The 20,065-nt window shown below is 43.7% G+C and overlaps 1 protein-coding gene across 1 annotated transcript in view; it reads right to left on the reverse strand.

Moving 5' to 3' along the window:
- Positions 1-18,166, reverse strand: part of LOC128877612 (uncharacterized protein DDB_G0283357-like) — a 100,751-nt gene extending 82,585 nt beyond the window's left edge. Inside the window, exon 1 of the mRNA XM_054125062.1 lies at positions 17,054-18,166. The gene's annotated coding sequence lies outside the window, so the exon portion shown is untranslated. The remainder of the gene's footprint in view (positions 1-17,053) is intronic.
- Positions 18,167-20,065: the final 1,899 nt, after the last annotated feature.

A 20,065-nucleotide genomic window follows, 5' to 3' on the forward strand; every position in this document is an offset into this window, starting at 1 on the left:
TTAGTAAGCTTCCTTTCCATAAACCAGAATTGAAAAAGGGTAAATTATCCGAATTTTTAATTCCAACGAATACTAACACGTCTCTGCAGTTTTTAGTAAACCTCCTTTCCATAAACAAGGATTCTTCTTCAAAGAAATCCACCCAATTCAGGTTGCGTTACTATCACTACGAACTGGATAGTACATTTGCAATAATGATTTCTCCCGGCATCGACAGAGAATCAGAACTTTTCTCCGGTTACTTATCAGACAGCCAACTGGCGTATCACTGAAAATAAATCGCTATCGGAGCATGCATGCCGATCGACTCCTCAAAGCGGACTTTTTTCCGTAATACAGCGGACGCTTACCGTTAACATGCCGGTAGAAAGCGATGACTCACGCTGCTAAATGTATTTTGAGAAGGAGACTAGAAGAAGACAGAAGGAACTCTTTTGGCTCCGCTCTATCGCGTTATCATTGTGCGATATTTTCTTTCCAATCGCGATCAACTGGTCTGGGACCACTGCACCTCGTGCTCGAACGTCCTCCGGCGCATCGGAGGCTGCTGACGCCATTTGTCGGACATACTGTGGCCTCTAGAATAATATTTAGCGAATTTCACCGGCTGAACCAAGAATCACCGAAGAGGTGTCTCGAGTGATGCTTCTTTGCGTGGCTGGCCGTGCTTGGAATACGAGTGAGGACATTTGTTTTTCTTGAATGGTCCTTCGTGGGATGAGATACTTTTTCTTGGGACGGAGCTTCGATGAAGGAAATTTGCTTTGCTTTTTTAATGATAAATTAATAGTTAATTTAATAATTAATCGAATGGGTACAAGCATTACGATTACCGTTGCACATTAATTTACTCGCACCTCCCAACCCCCAAAATTTTACTCTATATGGTTCTATTGATTTTTGTTGTATTCATATAACTTTTCCATGAGAATCTACTAATATTTTCATTATTTGCTATTGTTCATTCCCAATATCTAATCAAATGTTTCTAATCCTCCTACATTGAAATACACGAAAAGACCAATGGGTAACCTTACTCTTGCAAATAATACAAATTAAACAGCAAAACCTATCATTTTGAAGTTTCATTCAGCCCACTTCACGGTATTTCATATGTAGCTATCGTTTAATTATTCCAACTTCCACATATTTCTTTCCACTGCAAAAAAGGAAGGATCCTCAACGAAGAAGAACCGAATGCGAAGTAAACGCTGAAACGCAGTACGGCCGCGTTGTTTAATTTCGATACGCGCATTCCTCGGCCTTATACGATCCCCGCAATTATTCGCAGCAGTGTACTTTTACGGACCGGAAGAGGAAGAAACGGCAAATGATTTTCGTCGAAAAGGTCAGACGTGTTTCGAGCCGATGAAAAGTTTCCGCAACGCGGCCTCTTCGGCGCGGATTCGGCGCGAGTAAAATTCAACGGACCGACGTGACCGGTCCAGCCATCGAAACCCACCGTGTAGAATCGAGTTTGAAACCGGTCAACGTATTATTAAGATTATTGTCAGGATAAGTAAGCCCCGAGTAGCGGGTTTACGTTCGATTGACGTTACTTCCTGAATCGGGGGTATTAATTTGGAGTCTTAGACCAGAGGCTGTTCGAGTTAATCGAGTTTCGTCGACGAGAGACAGATTTTACGTTACACGTTCTTTCTCAGCGATGACTTCACGGTGTCCTTCGTTGGTCTTCCATCGGGCATCGGCTACAGAAGGACGATGACATCGTAATTTTCCTTTCCTCGTATCTGTCCACTCAATGTGCACGCACTTGTTAAAAATAATGTATTAATAATTTCTGAAACACGTGCGGTCTAAAGTGGGCCATTCTGGATTGAGTATTAAAGTCTCAGCAGCTAATCTGCGAATTGCACCGATTAGAATTATTTAAAGTTGTATTGTATTCGTAGTTCTATCATTAAGAGATGAACTCTCTGGATGCATCATTTCATATCATGTTAATTCGTCGTATTAATGGCCATGATTACTTCTGATTTTATGTAGACGTAATTCGTTTCGGAAAACTTCGTTCCTTCTGAATGAAAATTCTGACAAGGGTAACCTTAAAGTATCTGTACTATTTTCGACGAAACGATAAATGTGTTTTCTTCCCAAGGTTGACATAGTTTCAGATTTCAGTCATTCAGATTTTTCGAAACGGCACAGCGCATTTGCATCGTCGCAGTATAAAAAGTGTCAAAAGAGAGATTTATCCCCGTTGACGTGTTGACCTTCGGGTGACCTTCCGAGGCATTATCTTTAAAAAATTATAATTTAATGCACATAGTTGATGTGTGTTGTTCGCGGACTTTTTACATGCCTTTTGGCATTGATAATAAAATTAACTTATGTTCGAGGTATATTTAAATTGATTTGTACAATCTTTAAATTTTTCTTATTTCTAGTTTGGATTATAGCTATTCTACGGATAGTATAATTAATAGTTATATTAATATATTAATACCCAGTATTTCATTGTTTGGATTGCAGAAATATAAAGTAAACAAATTTATAAACAGGTATCTAAAAATAAATAAGGAAAATGAAAGGAACAGAATGTAAATGGTATTAAGGTTGATTTATTGTTATGTATGATGTAATACACATATAAAAAAACGTATATATACATATATAATTCTAATACATCTTATTATATATTACAAAAACATAGAGAAAATTTCTAAATCTTCAAGATATTCCTTCGAATTAATAATAATTTCATAGAAAATTCAACCTTTTACGAATATCATACGTAACAGAGACAAAACTTTTTATCTTCATCTACATTTTGTTTCTTTCCCTATCCTTACTCTCGTGCTTTTTAGCTTTCAAGCGCATCCTTATAAATCTTTCCACTTGTTACATCTATCCGCAATGCTCGCGTATTTAATCTTTCCTTTAATAATATTCGAGCACAAAGACTGGTTGGCTACGGGAACGAGGCTTCTTTCGGGGATTTCAACGCGCGGCGAGTCGGCTCGTCTAACACTTTCCACGCAACGGTCGGGCCAGCACGAGTAACAAGACAGGTTCTACCACCCTGGGATACTCTGACATTTGCCAGGTTGATAGCCGTCGAGTGGTTCACCTATAAGCCAACCCAACGCGTTATATTTACAACGGCCGCGCTCGTGTTAGTTCCACGAACATGGTGCACGCGTGCTTGCGTGCAACGATGTCATAACGAGAGCTGGTACATCTAACGCGAACTGCATCCAGGTATTGCAAAGCTTCCTTCGACTCTGTTGCAACTGGTGCAGGTTTCGATATGTAGCCGCGAAAGCCAGGGGCGTAGCATAATTAGAGAACGAGTGCCGGCTCGCGTTCAGCCAAAAAATATTTCCCACGTTGCTGAATTAACCGTTGCTTTTTAGAGATTTATTTTGCCGGAAGGATATATAGGCGCTAGCATGTTGTTCTTTTTATTGGTTTTGTACACTGGTTTCCTTTCTTGCTCATTTTCTAGGATCGTCGATCGTCGATCAGAGAAAAATTTGGACGAAAAATTCGGTTTCTTCGTTCGACTATATTTCATCGGGGAAGATTAATTAGTCGCGATCGACATATCGGTCAGATTAATTTGAGGAATGCGAAGCTAATGAGCTCGATTCGCTTCTTCTTTCGAGCATCGACGCATTTGTGTGGTACTCGTTTTTAGTGCGCCTTCGCGGCTCGCGGTGCTGTTGTTTTGCGAATGTTCCGTTGGCTGAGATGGATATTTATGATCGGCGATTAGAGATCGAATTTTTGCCCTCTTCTCGCCGGTATGAATCTTATCGACTCATTTCCATGTTACAACCGAGGCGTAATTAACGGGTCTGCCTACTGTCGAGGCTTCGAAAAATTGTTGTTGTTTTTTTTCGAATTTTTCGGTTGCTGGTAGGTCGAAGAATCCAAAAATTCCTATTCCATAAATTAATTTTCGTAGGAATGTTTAAGTACAGCTATCGAAGATTCTTGAAACGTTATTATTTTAAGAGATTGCCATTTTTATCACTACTTACCGTTTCTTTTGACCAAATAAAATCTGTTGGATAAATATTCTTGCAATATTATTGTATCGGTTATTTATTATATAAGCTCGTAGATCAGAGCAATCAATTTGAACAAAATACAATGTTTGCATCGAGTCGAAGAAATATTATAAGTACATTTATTTTATATCGCCAAAAAATTGGCCATTTATGCACTGATCATTTCTCTTGACTAAATATAAAGATATCTCACTTTCACCCAGATGTTTAAGTGCAGCCATAAAAGATACTCGGAAATAAATATTTATAATCTTCGTAGGATTAGCATAATATATCAATATTTTATTTCATAGCGATATTAACTGCCCAATTTGGAATCTTATATATTTTCCTCCTTTCTAGCTTGCTATCATGCTGATTTTTATTCAAAACATCCGAAGATGGCGGTATTGTTTCGTCAAAATGTTACAAGAGTGAAAGAGTGCTTTTTCCAATTTGTTCAAGAATTACTTTTGTGGGCAAATTAGGATCTATCTCGATATTGTTCACGTTGAAAAAGTGGTCCGGGCCACTCGTAGCCCCTTGGAAGCGACATAACTAAAAATGCTTTTGGTCCTGCATTTATCACGGAAGGCACGCCGCTTTTAACATCGCATCTTGTTTTCTCAAATCGTTTCTATATGCAAATTGTTTGTTGGCCGCGAGTTGTTGCGTAACATCGCATGTAGGGACTAATTTCTAAATTTTCAAGGTATCGTGGCTCGTAGAAGACGAGCAAGATAAAAAAAAATAATTAATGTATAACGAATACCTTGCTTTGTGTGCCAAAGAAATGAATAATTCTTCAAATCAATAATAATTTCGTAGAAAATTCAACCTTTTAGGTAATTTAATTATTCATTACTGTTACACTTTTAGATATTTTCTTTCAGTTTTAAATTCTTTTTCTGTGTCTGCGAAACTATGAATTTACATAAACATCCGCAGTCCGTTCATTATTTATTCGAACATAAAAATGCAGCAATAAACGAATAATCAACGCCTTAAAAATACTTTATTCTTCCCACCAAAGAAATCAATAACAAACCTATCGAACGTTAAGAACGTAAATTTCTAATGATTCTAATCCTCTGTCAAATTTTGTAAGTCTCGTACCTGCTATCGGAATCACGGGGAAATGACGCAGAGTTCCCTGCTCGTCTCTTTGCTCGAAGTCGCGACGAATGCAATGAATAAATTTGAATATTATCGAGATCAATTTGAGGATTGACATCGAGGTTAATTTTTCATCAACGGGGAATTATCGATGCGTTCGAGGCGCGGAGTAAATTGACTCCCCGACCTTTGCGTGAATTGTTTCTTCGTCGGGGCACGTCGACGCATTGTCTTCCCTCGGTATAAATTGGAAGCTCCTGCAGATTAAATCGAACAATGAGAAAGAATCCAGGCGTAATAAGCACGATTCGGTAGGCTACGCTGCACCGCAGGATGCCGTCGCTCTGATAATACTCATCGATCATCGACATCTTCGGCTTCCTCGGTTTCGTTTCATCGGCGACCACCGACCACGTGACACGATCTCGCAAAATTAATATAAACGGCGCAAAAGTATGCGAAAGTATGCGAAATTTGAATATGTTAATGAAAGAGGCACTTTACGGTAGTTTACTTTTTTTTTTTTTAATCGGGGGACAATCACTGTTTACACTAGAACTATCGAGTCGATGTGCTTTGGACTACTTATTGAAATAAGTGGATTATTGACAATGTCTTTGTTGGAGTTCATGCTGAAAATGATCAGAATAGGGAACTGGGTACATGTCTCATCAACTGATTTCCTCCACTCTCAATTTTCAAAAATATAATATAGTATGCATAAGAGGCATGGATTTATTTGCGCTCGAAAAATATTACACGATCGAATAATATTTATATTTAATAAAACATAAAAGCACGCAATAATATATAATTATATCGTATGAAAATTGAATAGAAAATTGAACCTTTAACACCAGGCCACTAATTAGAGCCGGTAGAACTGCGTCCCAGGAAACTTTTATGTAACGAACCAAAATTTGTAAATTTTCTCTCGAAAATTGACCGTGGACATCGAATTCCTCGCAGCAGGTCTGATCCCTCTCTCACGGGGCCGTTCGTCCCAGAAGAGTAATATACCCGTTGCATTAACGACACGAGCCACCGCCGTACCACGAAAAAATGCCCAGGAATGCGTGGACCAGCCCGACGCATGTTCGGCGTCGCGACGAGTCGGAACGCGCGAAGAATATTTTCACGGCGCTGCCGCCGACGATCTCGGCGTTTTTTTCTCCCCGTGGCCTCACAAAGCTCGTCCGTCGTATCGAACAATGCAAAACGAGCGAAGCGTAGTAACCGCCGCTCCGCTAGACTGCACCTCGTTGCATCGCGTTGCACCGCGGGGTGCAACGGACAACGCCTCGTTTCGTGGGCGACACGGTGGAAATCATCGTCGGTACGGTGCCCCGCGACTCTCCTCCTTCCGGCTTCCATCTTAAATCTCTATTAATTTTCATTATCGACGAGGTAGAAGCTTCAGAAATAAGAACAAAGGAAAGGAGGTGGTTAAAAAATCATCGGTTTTCGAGTAGATCCGGCACATAAACTATCGATAATTTGTTAAGATTTTGTTTCATTATGGATTTTATTGAGTTATCTAGCTTTAGATAATTGTCTGCTTTGTGTGTCAATAATTCAGTCCGACACCGAACCTATTAAAATAACTTCCCAAGTATTATCTCCTCTTCAAGCAAATGAATCAAGCAACAAAAAACAAAAAGTGACAAAGGAAGCCTGCATTCGACACGTTTCTCTTCGTTAAGCGCGTTAAACTTATTTCGAAAATTTGACTGCTGCGAAAACTTTGCTGCTAAAAGTGACCAAATGATGAAAATCATTTTCTCCCCTGTCTTATTTTGTTGGTCACCTTCTTTCCACGCCCACGAAAATACTTAGACAATTATCGCGACGCGCGTTTATTTTCAAACGGCATTTCCGTCGAGTTTTATGTATTCGGATAAAGAAGCGGCCGAAAGACGGTTCAGTTCGGGCGTCATCCGACGAAAAAAGGAAACGAGGAACCGTGACTGTTTTTCGACTGTAACGGGCCGCGGTCGAATACTATAAAAATTCCTTCCACGGTTTCCCGGGCTAACGAAACCAAAATAACAGCTTCATCCGAAATTCCAAGGATCGCGGCGACGAGCCTGGTGCCGAACTGCGATCCCAACCCCGGGATTAGAGTAATAAAAGTCTCGCGGCGACGTAATAAATGCCGTTTTTGAAATTCAAATTCGCCCGTTCGTCGGTTTATTAGACACCTCGCTCGGGGATAAAAGTGCGTTTTTAGAGAATAACTTGTTTTCCCATTCGAACGGGACACCCTCGCTTAACAAGTCGCTGGTTTATCTGACGCTACTTAAACCTAAACCTTCTAAACCAGTGTTTCTCAAATTTCCTCTCGAAAGGAAATAAAAAAAAATCTATAGTAGAGGGTGAGGCGCCTGGCATGCTCACCTTGAGCGTAAATTATGCGTTGTATGAAGAACTGTTACGCTTAGCTTAGAAAAGCAACTTAGAAAAGTAACACGTTGTATCGCGAATGGATACATTTTTCCCTTGGTATACACTTTCATATTGCGTAAAATGTTGCAAATATTTCCAATAATATTGCAAATATAAAAAATTGATGTACGCCATTATGTTGGTCGCAGGAGACTGCAAAAACAAGTTTCTCTAGTGCTCGCTATTCACGAGATAAATGCTGGCTAATATTTTCTAGAACATCCTTTTTACACTTTCGCGTGTGTGGGAACGTTTAAGGGAATTAAAGGACCATCTTCTTCTCTGAAACCCAACATTGTTCTTTTTCTCCTTTTCGTTAATTTTACGTTACTTCTATTTTTAATTATACCATTAAAAATTCGTTTAAATCACTCAAGAGGAGCGACAAATTAGGAGTGACCGACTGCTTGAGTTTACAATGCGACAAACTGTGGCTAGTAAACGTTCGAGTTAGGCGTGTACCCACCCGAATTATATATGTACGAGTAATTAATTATGTATACGCGGAGAGGTGCGTGCACGCAATGCAAACAGGTTAACCGTGAAACGCATTGTTATCCAGGTTTCCGTGTACGAACTCTGCCAGCTTCTACGGCTAGAAACGAGACGAAAATATCGCGCGAATATGGCTCGAAAAATAATTCCCCCGAATTCGTCCATTGTTTGATAGTTTCTGCAATTTATTATAATAAATAAAGTAATAAGTAAAATAATTACCTAAATGCAGAAGTGTTCAATGATTAAAGATCGGCAATGATCGTTTCGATTGATTTTGACGTAAGAACAAAAGATTCGAGATCGAAGATTTGTTTCAGAGCGTACCTCGGCCTTCAGCGGCGGTAATTACTTCGGATTAAATTACCGTCGTTCAATTATCCGTTCGCCACCTGGCGCGCGAATTGGTGGCGGTGGTGGTCGTTTTTAAAAATTAATCGGCAGTTCGACGTCGGGACCACCTGCACGGGACACGATCGCGCCCATCGACGAACGATTATCTCGATGGTACGATCGATTAATACCTCCTTATAGGCGTATTAAGGCCTGTCAATACCGGACAGATCCGAAGTTTCGCGAAACGAAGCCCTCATCCCTGTTCGGTGCTGAACCGCCGGTAAATCGAATACGTACTGTCTGTTCGGAGAGTAAACTTGATATAGTTGACATACATAAACTATGTAACTACTTTCTACTTTCTATAGCTGCTTTTTATATTTTGTTGCGCGTTTGTAACAACATTAAAGCGCCTCGATGTACCTTATTTTAACGTCAAGTTAGATTAATGACGCTGACTGATATAAAACTTATAACATTAGGAAATGAAACTAATTATTTGAATGTGATTAGCTTTTATTAATAGACGTTTTTACCGATCCAGATCATTCGAAATGTTTATCGAGATTCTTCTAAAAAAATTGTAATTATATCGATGGTGTTTATAAAGTCAAATGAATGCTCTTTTCTGCTGCTATCATTAGTTAGATATTTGATGCACTGGCACAATTTGGGAGATTAGAATGTCAAGAAACAGCAAAAGGAAGAAAATTGAATGTATACCTATTTGAATTATAAAAAGAAATAATATTCTCAATTCAAAGGTGCATGAAAGGTTATATTTACCTCTTTAACTCAATAACCAATATACTTGTTCATAGGTAAACACCGAATATCAATGGAAAATTCAAAATTTAAAATTAAAATTTTCCCAGGTCTGCTCCGCGTTAGCGAGACACTCCTAGAACTCACTTTTTCGAAGATGACGCATTCCGGTGGCATCCCAAGAATTTGCACGTATAATTTCCGCCACCTCTATTCTTTTTTTTTTCCTAATAACCTGGCCGGATAACACTCCGTATTCCGCAGATAGAAATTTAAATAACCACGGAGCAACGGCTGTAACGTTGTTGCAACTCGTTACAGTGGAACTAGTCGATCTGGAATTTCGTTATCTGTAACCACCGCTATAAATACGGTTTCACTTATCTGTTCGCCTCGGTTGTGCCGCGGATAAACGAGGTTGCAGTTATTTGTTCATTTTAATTAGTTGTACTTCGTCGGAAGTTTATCTAATCGCCGGCGAAAAACTCGATCGAAAGAATCGGCACCCAAGGAACCAGCTTTCAACGAGCAGCCGACTGCCGTACGATAGCGAAATCGCGAAACGAAATTTTCGCCCGAAATGCAACGATGACGCACCGGCGCGTCGCTCGCGATTAATTATCGCCGCCGTTGGAAAGCGTTGCGACTCGTTTTCGACAAAAGGATGTTTTCTCGGTGCTGGGATAATGATTTACGGCGTACGACAGTTCCACGGCGACGAGCAAACGAGATATTAATGCGGCGGCTTCGGGTTCGCGATTGCAAATTTGAACGATTAACTCATAGAACGCCTCGACACTTTTCGGGGCAAAAAACTATCCTGAGAACTTGAACGATAATTCACCGTGCGCGATGCGTCACGCATGTTTCAGGTGAGAAGGATTTAAAATTACGGAAACCTTGCACGCCGGCGACGTGCGAATTCTCGTTCCTGTGAAATGCGATTCAAAAACGTGGGATTGTTTCTTTGTTCTTCTGGAATACGCTGTTCACTGTTCGAAATAATGTTTTATTCGTTTCTGTCGTGATGATTATTGAAGGAGAATCATAAACTTGATAGTGTTAGGAGCATCGCTCGGGTGACAGCGCGAGAGACTTCGATGCATGGTAATCATAGACCGGGTGACTTCGATGCACGGTAACGACAGTGCGAGAGACTTGAACGCGTGGTTACAGTAGCGAGAGTGACTTCAATGCTCGGCAAAGACCGTACAAATCATTCAAATTGTAGAAAGCATATAAATATAAATATTTAATAAATGATTATTCTACGAGGCTAATATTTCGTTTGAGGCGATTAGGTTAAGGATAAGCCAAATAAAATTCACCTACCAGTACATAATATCCAAATCCGAATTTTCATAAATAATGAGACGAATATTCCGTGAAAGGACGTATCTAAAGCCTCGTGATCGCTGTAAAGTCGATGGATCGACGATCTAGAGGCTAATGCTGGTAAATACGTTGAAAGAACGCATTCGACTGTGCAAACGGGCCGACAGAATCGATCCCGATTCGAGCCGCGTGTCACAGTCGAGAAAGACCAGCTCGCTATCGACACGTTCGCCATTACCCTGTTTTATAGCTAATTAATAGCGCGGCGGTCGCGGCCGATGGAGACCAGGAATTTTTCAGCAATTATTTGTTTCGCTGGCAGCGGTCGCGCACGCTTGATGGTTTCGACGATCGATCGTTAGATGTACATTGTATCAGGATTCTCGAGTCTTATTTTCTCAGATTAGATTCGAAAGCAACAGAAAAGTCGACACGATACGAATATAATTATTGTTGATGAACATGGACATGATTAATGCTGATAAATACGAATATAAATGTTTCTGATAATTGTGAATGCGAATATAAAAATATTCTTGGCAATTGTGGAGATGAATATAATTATATTTTTGATGAACATGAACATGATTATCGTCAATGAACATGAATATAAATATTCTTGATGAACAAATATAAATATTCTTGATAATTCTGAATGTGATTACGAATATTCTTGATAAATATGAATAACGAATACGAATATTCTCGAATGAAATACATCATGCAAGAACCTCAATTACACCCCGTACTGTAATCTCCTCTCATCAAAATGTGCTTCTCGTTAACTTTTGTCGATTACAAGTTACCGATTTTTAATCGACTACAGAGAAGGTTACCCAATTTCTTTTTTCTCTAATATCAATCAACATTTTAAATCCTCAGCACAGAAGCAACAAGCATAGTATGTAACAAGTGCTAAAAATTGAAAAAGTCGTGACGAGGACCTGTGCATACAGAAATCGCCGCATCCTCCTGCGCATGAGTGTTCGATTCTCGAGTTCGTTTGCTTTCTCAGATTAAATCTGAAAGCGAGATAAATCGAGGGATCCGAGGCTGCTCGGACGCTCCTCGTCCCGTCCGAAGCTTAATTAAGAATTTAACCGACGTGTACCATAAACGTCCCGAGCGGCTCACGTGTGCGCGACGGTGCCTAAGTGGCCGCCATAAACATTGCAGATCGGTTGAATCGCAACGTCTAATCAGCGGTTGTACGGTTTTTGAAAGCTGTGGAAAGCACGCTTCCTAGGGTATAATCGCGATTCACTTTCACCTCGAACATCGTGTATCGAACTTTATTTGCATCGAGTCGCGTTTCGACGCCGTCGTGGAATTTTTCAACGTTGTTGCATATAGAAACATTATTGCCTCACTGTTTCGTTTCTGTTGCCGTGAATTATGCGCCCAAGCGAAACTTGGGATGAGAGTTATTCGAACGATTCAAAAGCATTCGAGTGCTACAATTTTAATATCATTATTCGTGTATTCCGATACATTTTATTATTATCATTTTAATGCTAATATCAATTTACTAGAATTATTCTTCTGTATGATCCATCGATATCACGTGTATCATAATTATATATCGTTATAATAATTATTATTCGAATATTCCGATACTTTGATCTCACAATTGCAGTATTCGTGTATTTTATTCCAATCAATTTACTGATATCGATTGATTAGAATTGTTTTCTTATATGCACTGATGCATGCATGTATCATAATTATACATGTGTGTAATAATTATAGGCAAAAAGCGTTTCAGAGTTATTCGAATTAGAAAGCTCGATTTATAATGCACAATCACCAGTCGGATACCAAGAAAATATTTCTATTTCTATTGAAACATCCTTCCACGGCGGTTAAAACTAATTCCAACGGTCGCAATTTAACATGAAACTGGCAACGCATGCGTTCACACCTAATAACAGCACCGAGGCAAAACCAAGCGACCCTAACTGCAGAAACAAGACAGGAAATCATTTATAAAGTGGAAAGTACCATATATTAGCAACGACGGTATTGGGAAAGCTACGGTTAATGACAGTAAAAACGTCTTCATCAAGGATCTATAAAGCATTCGTGTCATTAGAAAAAGGGATTATGTAGGCACCAACGAGGAGAAAAATGAGTTTTCTTCCGAGCAGTCGAGTACGCACAAAAACCTGTATCAGATGCAAAGATCAGCCCTTGATATTGTCTCTGCGGTCCGTTATAATTCCTCCGATCATAATTAATCGAAAACGTGGAAAAAAGAGCGCACGAGCCTTTTTTATCCGCCAAGTATATTAAAATTATTCTAATCATCATGTAGGTATGAAACGTTAATTAGTCGCTGATACGCCTTGGGCGGCCGGGACCGCTAATCAAATTGATCTGTTGCATAAAAAGATAGGAGAAGAAGAAGGAATCTATTGAAGGAAGATATTTTGTATACTATTAAAAAGGAGAATAATTGGGTTGATACATTCATTATGACTCCATTTATTAAACTGGTATATTCATAAGCTTGAACAAAAAAAAAAACTCGGAATATAAAAACCTAAATTTCTGGTTGAAACGTTTATCGAAACATCGGCCAACCGTAGCTGACAAAAAGATTCTCGTGTCATAATTGCATCTGTTTGAAAGACAAACAAGCTCCGAGCTTTTTCAAACAAGACACCCAATCATTAACGACGCTTTTAGGGAAACAATTATGGATATTTAGAGACAGTTAATGTAAATAATAAAGAATTCGCTTGATTGATAAATCAGTTTGCTCCTCGTTTTAGTGTTACAAAACATACAAGAAATCTTATAAACTAAAACCTAAATAAATCTCTCCAGAACAACGGATCTACGAACTGTGCGCCTTGGCCATTCTGAGCAAATATTTCCACAGCTTACAATATGATACTGACACTCGTATCTCGCAATCAAAGGTCCTCGACTCGAGCCCTTGGGACCAGACGTCAATGAAATCTTCTCGTGAGGTCAATTTCCTTTGTTTACAGCCTCGCGAGTCCTCTTTCCGGGATTTAGACGATCGTACGTCAACGGTGAAAGTACTTAGCGACGCTGAACGCCGAGAGCTTAATGCAAATCGAAGGGAGAATCTCGCCGACGTATTCTCATTTGCATAACGTATTGTTGCTTTTGAACCAACCGGCGGCTTACGGCGAGCGCGGCCAGAGAGATCCATTCTGGCCGGTAAAAATGGCGACGACCTTACGGGCGGATAAATTCGACGCAGACCTAACGGGGTTATTGTTATCGTCGGCGGTCGACGTATAATCGGGCCCTTAACACTGAAATTATTTTGACAGGGGATTATTTCGGTTTTTAACCAGTTGCAGAGGAATATTTCAAGGAGAAAATTTCGTCGCTATAACTCGCCAGGAAGACATTATTTTTACTTGAAAGAAATTCAGCTTATTCTCCTAGCATCGGTCTCGTCTCCTAAACAAATCTATTTTAAAAACGATTCATAATTTCTCATAGAAAAAGAATCCGAAAGATCGCCATATTTCGAGGCCGTTAGAGCATCGTACTCTTTAAATTCCAGAGCGAATAATCCGAAGGTACTAACGAGGAGAAGAAAGCTTATGCCTGCACTTGATTCGTAACACAAATATTTAGTTTCTCGACCAGTCTCATCCTCGATCCTCTTTGATAAATGAAACGCAAGAAGATTGATGACCAGCTCGTGAGAAACTGTATCAGAAATCGACTCTTGTCCGTTCTCCATCGCGGATTCCCGACGAAATTACTCGGTCGTCGCTTGAATAAGATCATTCGATAGATCTATAGAGGCCTGACGCGCCTCGGGTGTTGCATTCGCATCCAGGATTACGCAATGCCGGCGTGAAATTAGATCTCCGCCTCCTTAAGTGAACGCAACCGCGCACCTTTGTTCCGCGGAGGCCGTGCAACGCACTTGGTCATTGCCTCTTTTTTCCCTTCGTCTCGAAAATGATCTACGACAACGTAATAATTAGCGATCGCTCGATCGTTGCGTGTCCGTTTCAACGTGCTGCAGCTAAAGGTGCTCTCACATTTAACGAACGACCTCAATAACGGCTGCCGCGGAAACGAGTTTCGATTCACCGTTCAGAATAATCAAAAAATAATTTCAAACGCGACATAGTACCGTGGATTGTATGGTCTTTCAACGCATGAGTGTATATGAGTGCACAGTGTCTTTTTAAAATTATTACAATGGAGGAATTCCAAATTAAAACGTTAGATGACAGACTATGTGGAATATTTTAATTCCGTTCAGGTTAATCATGAATCTAAGTAACAAGACTCGAGAACATCATCAATCTGGATTAGTTTAACAAGGCACTGTGATATCAGCATTAGCTAAAGATAGATTTCCTTCGCGTTATAAGGTTCACGAACGAAAGAGGCGTCGAGATATCCCATAAAAATATCAATTTCAAAAAATACCCACGAAAATATCAATCTCATCGATCCCTTCGAAGCGTTTCACTGTCAAAGGACAACAGATTCCACCAACAATCTCGATAATTCGACGTCTGCAGCGTCACGTCCGCAGAATCCCTCGTTTGCTCGCCTAACCACTCGTTCAAGTCACCGAAACTGCGCGCAGTTGCCCGCACGACGGATGTCGAAATATTTTTCAAGCGCTCGCTATAAAATTGATATCGTTTCGTCAGAGCTCCGTGAACCAGTGTCGCGCATTCGCTGCGCGATCGTTACGAAATAATCCAATCACGAGCGATTGAGCGGCGTTCGAAAAGGATGATTGATAAGTCCTTTCAGCGCGCGTACGAGGAGGCTGCGTCATCTCGAAGATTTCATTCCCGACGACGTTCCTGCTCGCGTCGGCTTGAAATTACTGTCGCTCGAAAATCTCGAGGATCTCCAACGGTGTTTGCATCCTTCAACTCTCCCCGTATTTGTGCGCGGACGAGTGCGCGTGTGTTGTTACGCGACGCGCGAAGGAACACTACGCGAACTGTTTACGCCCGTATTTCACGTTTCCGAACGCGTTAACGGGTCGTTAATTGCGTGCTGCCAAAACGTGGCAGGTGCGGCGAGCACAGGTGTCGGTGTTTGATTTGGCTGTCAGTAATCGCCGCACGCGTGAATAATCGTGATTTTTTGGCGATCTAGACCAGTTCTCACAGCGCGTGGAGCGTACTGTAATTCGGTACGTGAAGTGGATAAGTCTGTACATAGCCAGTGCACGCGTATGTCAATTTGCACACACGTGGTTGGAAAGCTTGCGAACAATTCATGAGATAACAGGCGAGCGTCGGGATATTAATGTTACTTTGATTGATATTGCCTTTCGCATAATGCCGTATTCAAGATCTAGGCACACAATGACATAGATTAACAAATGGCATTGAATATTCCAGAGGCGTGCGGTGGAACTGCAGCTGACAAACAGTATTGATCCTACATAGAGGCTTGATAAGATCAAGAATCGAGTTCGTAAGCTGGTACTTCCTTGTCGACAACAGGATACTACGCAATCGGCTTGGAACATTATAGCGCATGGCTGCGAAGCTTCCTCTTGGACTTCGGGACATTTACCGTGTGATTCACAGAGGATGGCAACCCTGCCAGACTGTAAAGTGCAACTCTTTGGTCTGCATAGTAAAATGGCAAATCTCTGAGATGTTCAAAGGGAAGTCTGTTGCAGACAATGAAGGAGGAGACTTTGAGTCTAGACAGTAAAATTGTTAACTTCTGATTCTGAGACGTTCCAAGGTAAACCCTTGTTCCAAATAATGAAGTAGCAAATCTCTAAAACATTCGAATAGAAACCTCTAGTTGCAGACAATGGAGTAGCAAACCCCTGATCCAGGAAGTAAAATGGCAAACCTCTGCACCAGAAAGTAGAGTAGCAAACCTTTTAAGCATCCACTGAAATAAGAAGTGCCAGCCATGAAGAATCAAATGCAAGCCATCCACGTGTGCCTCGAATCTCTTCTCCAAACAACTCACCAGGAACTATGACGAACACGAGAATCAAGTTACGAAAACCTCGAATATCTTATTCTCAAATACAAACCACCAATATTCCTCTGAAGATGAAAAGCGAACCCACGCATACCTCGAATCTCTTCTCCATACGTCACAAAAGGACCCGTGTCATCGGGAGCCTCTCGAACACTTCCTAAATACACACTGCTCTAACTATTTCTATTAGAACGATTCGTAAAACGTGTCCACTTCGGATCACGGTCGTCTTTCCAGGTCAAAACCGTTTCGGATCCGCAATAAACGCTTCCTGGCTACCCAGCACGAGACTGTTTCAGCTAGGCAGCTCGCTGTGCCTGGCCAGCGAGTGTGGTTGTCGCCGCACGCAGCCCGCAGCGTCTGCCCACACAGGACCCACGAGCGCGCGTGCACACTCGCGCGGAGGCGAGCGTGTATCGAAACGCGCACGATCGAGCGCAGACACGTTCAGAGGGGACACGCAGACATCCGCGGGAAGACGTTCACCGACACAAGGCGAACGCGTAGCCCCGGCCAGCGCACGTACGCGTGTGTACTATACCGGAACAAGTCGGAGAGTGACTAACCTCTGCGAATAGAAGATGGACGTCCACGGGGATAGCTGGCAGGAATAATCCTTGGGTCGACAGCTGACTCGTCGCTCGGCTGGCTAACCAGCCGCGAGAACGTGGCACCGATCGGTCACTAAACGCTCCTCGTGGACGCTCGTGTCCACGGCATACCGGACGCGGCTTCTGGACGTTGCTCGGACACGTTACGCCAGAAAACAACCGCACACCAAAGTTCACTATACACGCGTCTGAGTGTGTGTTCGCACCGATAGACGAAACTTACATTCGATCCGTGAGATCTATCACTTCCGGGAGGGATCGTAGACTGTGTTCAGTTCCGGTCACTGATGGAAACGTCGTCTCGGTGGCACCAGGACAAACCGGGTCGAGGAACCCGGGGGGAGATCGACTCGAGGACGTCCCAGTCGCACGGAAGCCGACCGAGGTACCCGTGCACGGATCCAGCGCGAGGTGAACGGGACGTCCGCGCGCTCGCGCGCCCGGAAACACGCTACCAGATGTTGACGTCTCGCCAGGACCCCGGACGTCGCCGGCGACGCTCACGCACGCGAATAACACTCTCACTCGCGAATCGACACGGACACGTATGTTCCGGTAGCTGCCACCGCGACGGCACCGCGAACGTCTATCCTCGTCGTTCCCTGGAGCACCGGGGGGACGAACAGGCGTGTACGGTTACGGTTATCCTCCGGGAGAGCACACGCCTTCGAAACCGATCAGGATTAGCGTGCGCTTCGAGAGTCTGGCTCCGGGGCGAGGATAACTAGAGGCGCGCACAGCTTCGGGTTCGACGCTGGCAGAGTTCACACTTTGCTCGGAGAGCAGAGGCACCAGGCCTGGCTGTTCCCGTGAGCAACCACTCGAGACGATCGGGCACAGGTCGTTGCCAGCCGAACGACGTTACTCGCGACCACCGAGACCTCAAACGCTGGACACTCGTTTCCACCTCGTGGTTGTCGCGAATCCCGTCGCGTTCGATGCTACCATCCCGGGGTACGAGGGCAGGGGGACCCAACTGCGAGCGAAGCGGACCCAACGTGGATCCAGCTGTTCGTGGACGCCGATGTTGTCCGGGACAGTGTCACGCGGCCATAAACCGTATTGCTCGCCGGCGACCGTACGACTGTACGCGTGGTGGAGGTGGAGGAAGGAGGCGATGGAGGTAGCGGCCTGAGGTAGTGGCAGGGGGGCAGAGGTGGGGCGGGGGAGGGAGGGGGGGAGGGCGGGAGGGCTTCTTCGTGTTCCTCTTCGAGGCTGGCTCGGTGCACGTTTGGCTCCTTGATCTCCTCGAATTCTCTCCTCGCCGCGCAGGCTGCTCGCCGTCGGGGCAGGAATTTGTTTTTCTCGGGCGAGAGAAGCCGGATGTCGCGACCAACGGGAAGAGATTTGCCCCCCGAGCGAATTTCTTTTCCCTTCCGCCGCGCTACGGGAATCGTACGTCGACCCGAGAAAAACGGCGCTTCCTTGAACCGGGGTGGAGGAGGAGGGAGAGGAAGAGGAAGAGGGAGAGAGAGAGAGAGAGAGATCCAGTCGATGCAGACGTTGACGCCTGTCAGCGTTCACGGCATGAAGCGACAGGTTATGGACGATTCGAGCTACTATTCGCGGATACCAAACGTGAAAGTGACGAACGCGACGATCCACCGGGTTCACCGGGCGCTTCCAAGGGGTCCCGACCGGGCACGGGTGAACGAGGAAAGGGAGAACGCTGGAACGAAACTGGGTAGAGGAGCCGAGCTCGTAGCGACGACGGCTGCGGCGGCACCGCGACGTCGGCGAGGCAAGGCAAGGCACTGCTCGCCTGGATGTCTTACGGTGGCCGCGGTTCGGTCTATGGCGTGCATCATGGTGGACTTGCAGCGGTATACCTCGCCGGGGCTTCGCCGCGTCGACGAAAGGGGGTAGAGAGCTGGCCAGGAAGAGAGGCGCCCCGGGTTGAACAGAGACGATCACGCCGAGTACAACGAGCCTGGAGAATATATACTAGGTAGGTAGGTAGGTATGTATTTCGCCTCGGGCGACTCCAGGTATAGCGGTACTTCGACCCCTCCCCGCGCCCTCTCTGACCCCCCTACTCCGTGCACGGTGCCACCACTCGTTCGCGGGCCATCCCCTGGCCCCCCTGAACACCTTGCCGCCACCACTACTTACCTGCGAAGTCCTCCTCCACCTCTTCTTTCCTCTCCTTCTCGACTGTACCGGTACCCCACGTTGCCCTCGGCCCCCCTCGCCACTCAATTCTACCTCCGACGATACCACCGGTCCCGTGTCTCTATGTATATACGCGTATATGTACGTTTCCGATGCTGCTGCACGTGTCGCTCGACACATCGACTCCGCAGGTACAGGATCGTCCGTGTACCCCGGTCGAATCGCTTTAGGTGGATACCGAAGCGTCGGTGTTTGGATTCACACAGACGCAACCGGACGTACGGTCCGCGGTCTATCGGTGGGTGCCGCCACTGCACGGTGCACGCCAGAATCACCCAAGGACGCAGGCCGCAAGCTTTTCGGGCCTGACTCGACCTACTGCTGCCCTAAGAGGCCGTTCCGACTGACGGAGACTTCGACGGCCGCATAGGACGGGTCCCTGCCCTCCGTGCCACGCGCGCCGCGACAAATAGAGCCACGGTGCATCCTCGCCCGTGGCTTTTGTTGCGATTTCACCGCACGGATGGCTCGCGACGAAGGAAGTTTCTGAGAGGGCGTTTCTGAGAGGACTCTGGGGGGATCCCTTGGGTTCTGGGGTGCTGAAGGGCCATTCGGTTGGGAAGCGTGAGCGCGAAGAGCGCGATTGCGTGGGTATTTAAGAAAAATTAAGATTTCAATTATTTGTGGATATCAGTATTCATGAAAGGTGTAGGTATAGATATTTATTTGTATATGTAAAGATATCGTATTACGTAGGGTTCTTTGATGAGAGGTTATTGCTACTTCATATTTAATTAATCCACATGTGTATTATAGGGATTTTTGGTTCGGATTTTCGTATTTCAGAAAAATTCA

The sequence above is a fragment of the Hylaeus volcanicus genome, chromosome 5, assembly GCF_026283585.1.
Source record: "Hylaeus volcanicus isolate JK05 chromosome 5, UHH_iyHylVolc1.0_haploid, whole genome shotgun sequence".
Taxonomy (NCBI): Eukaryota; Metazoa; Arthropoda; class Insecta; order Hymenoptera; family Colletidae; genus Hylaeus; species Hylaeus volcanicus.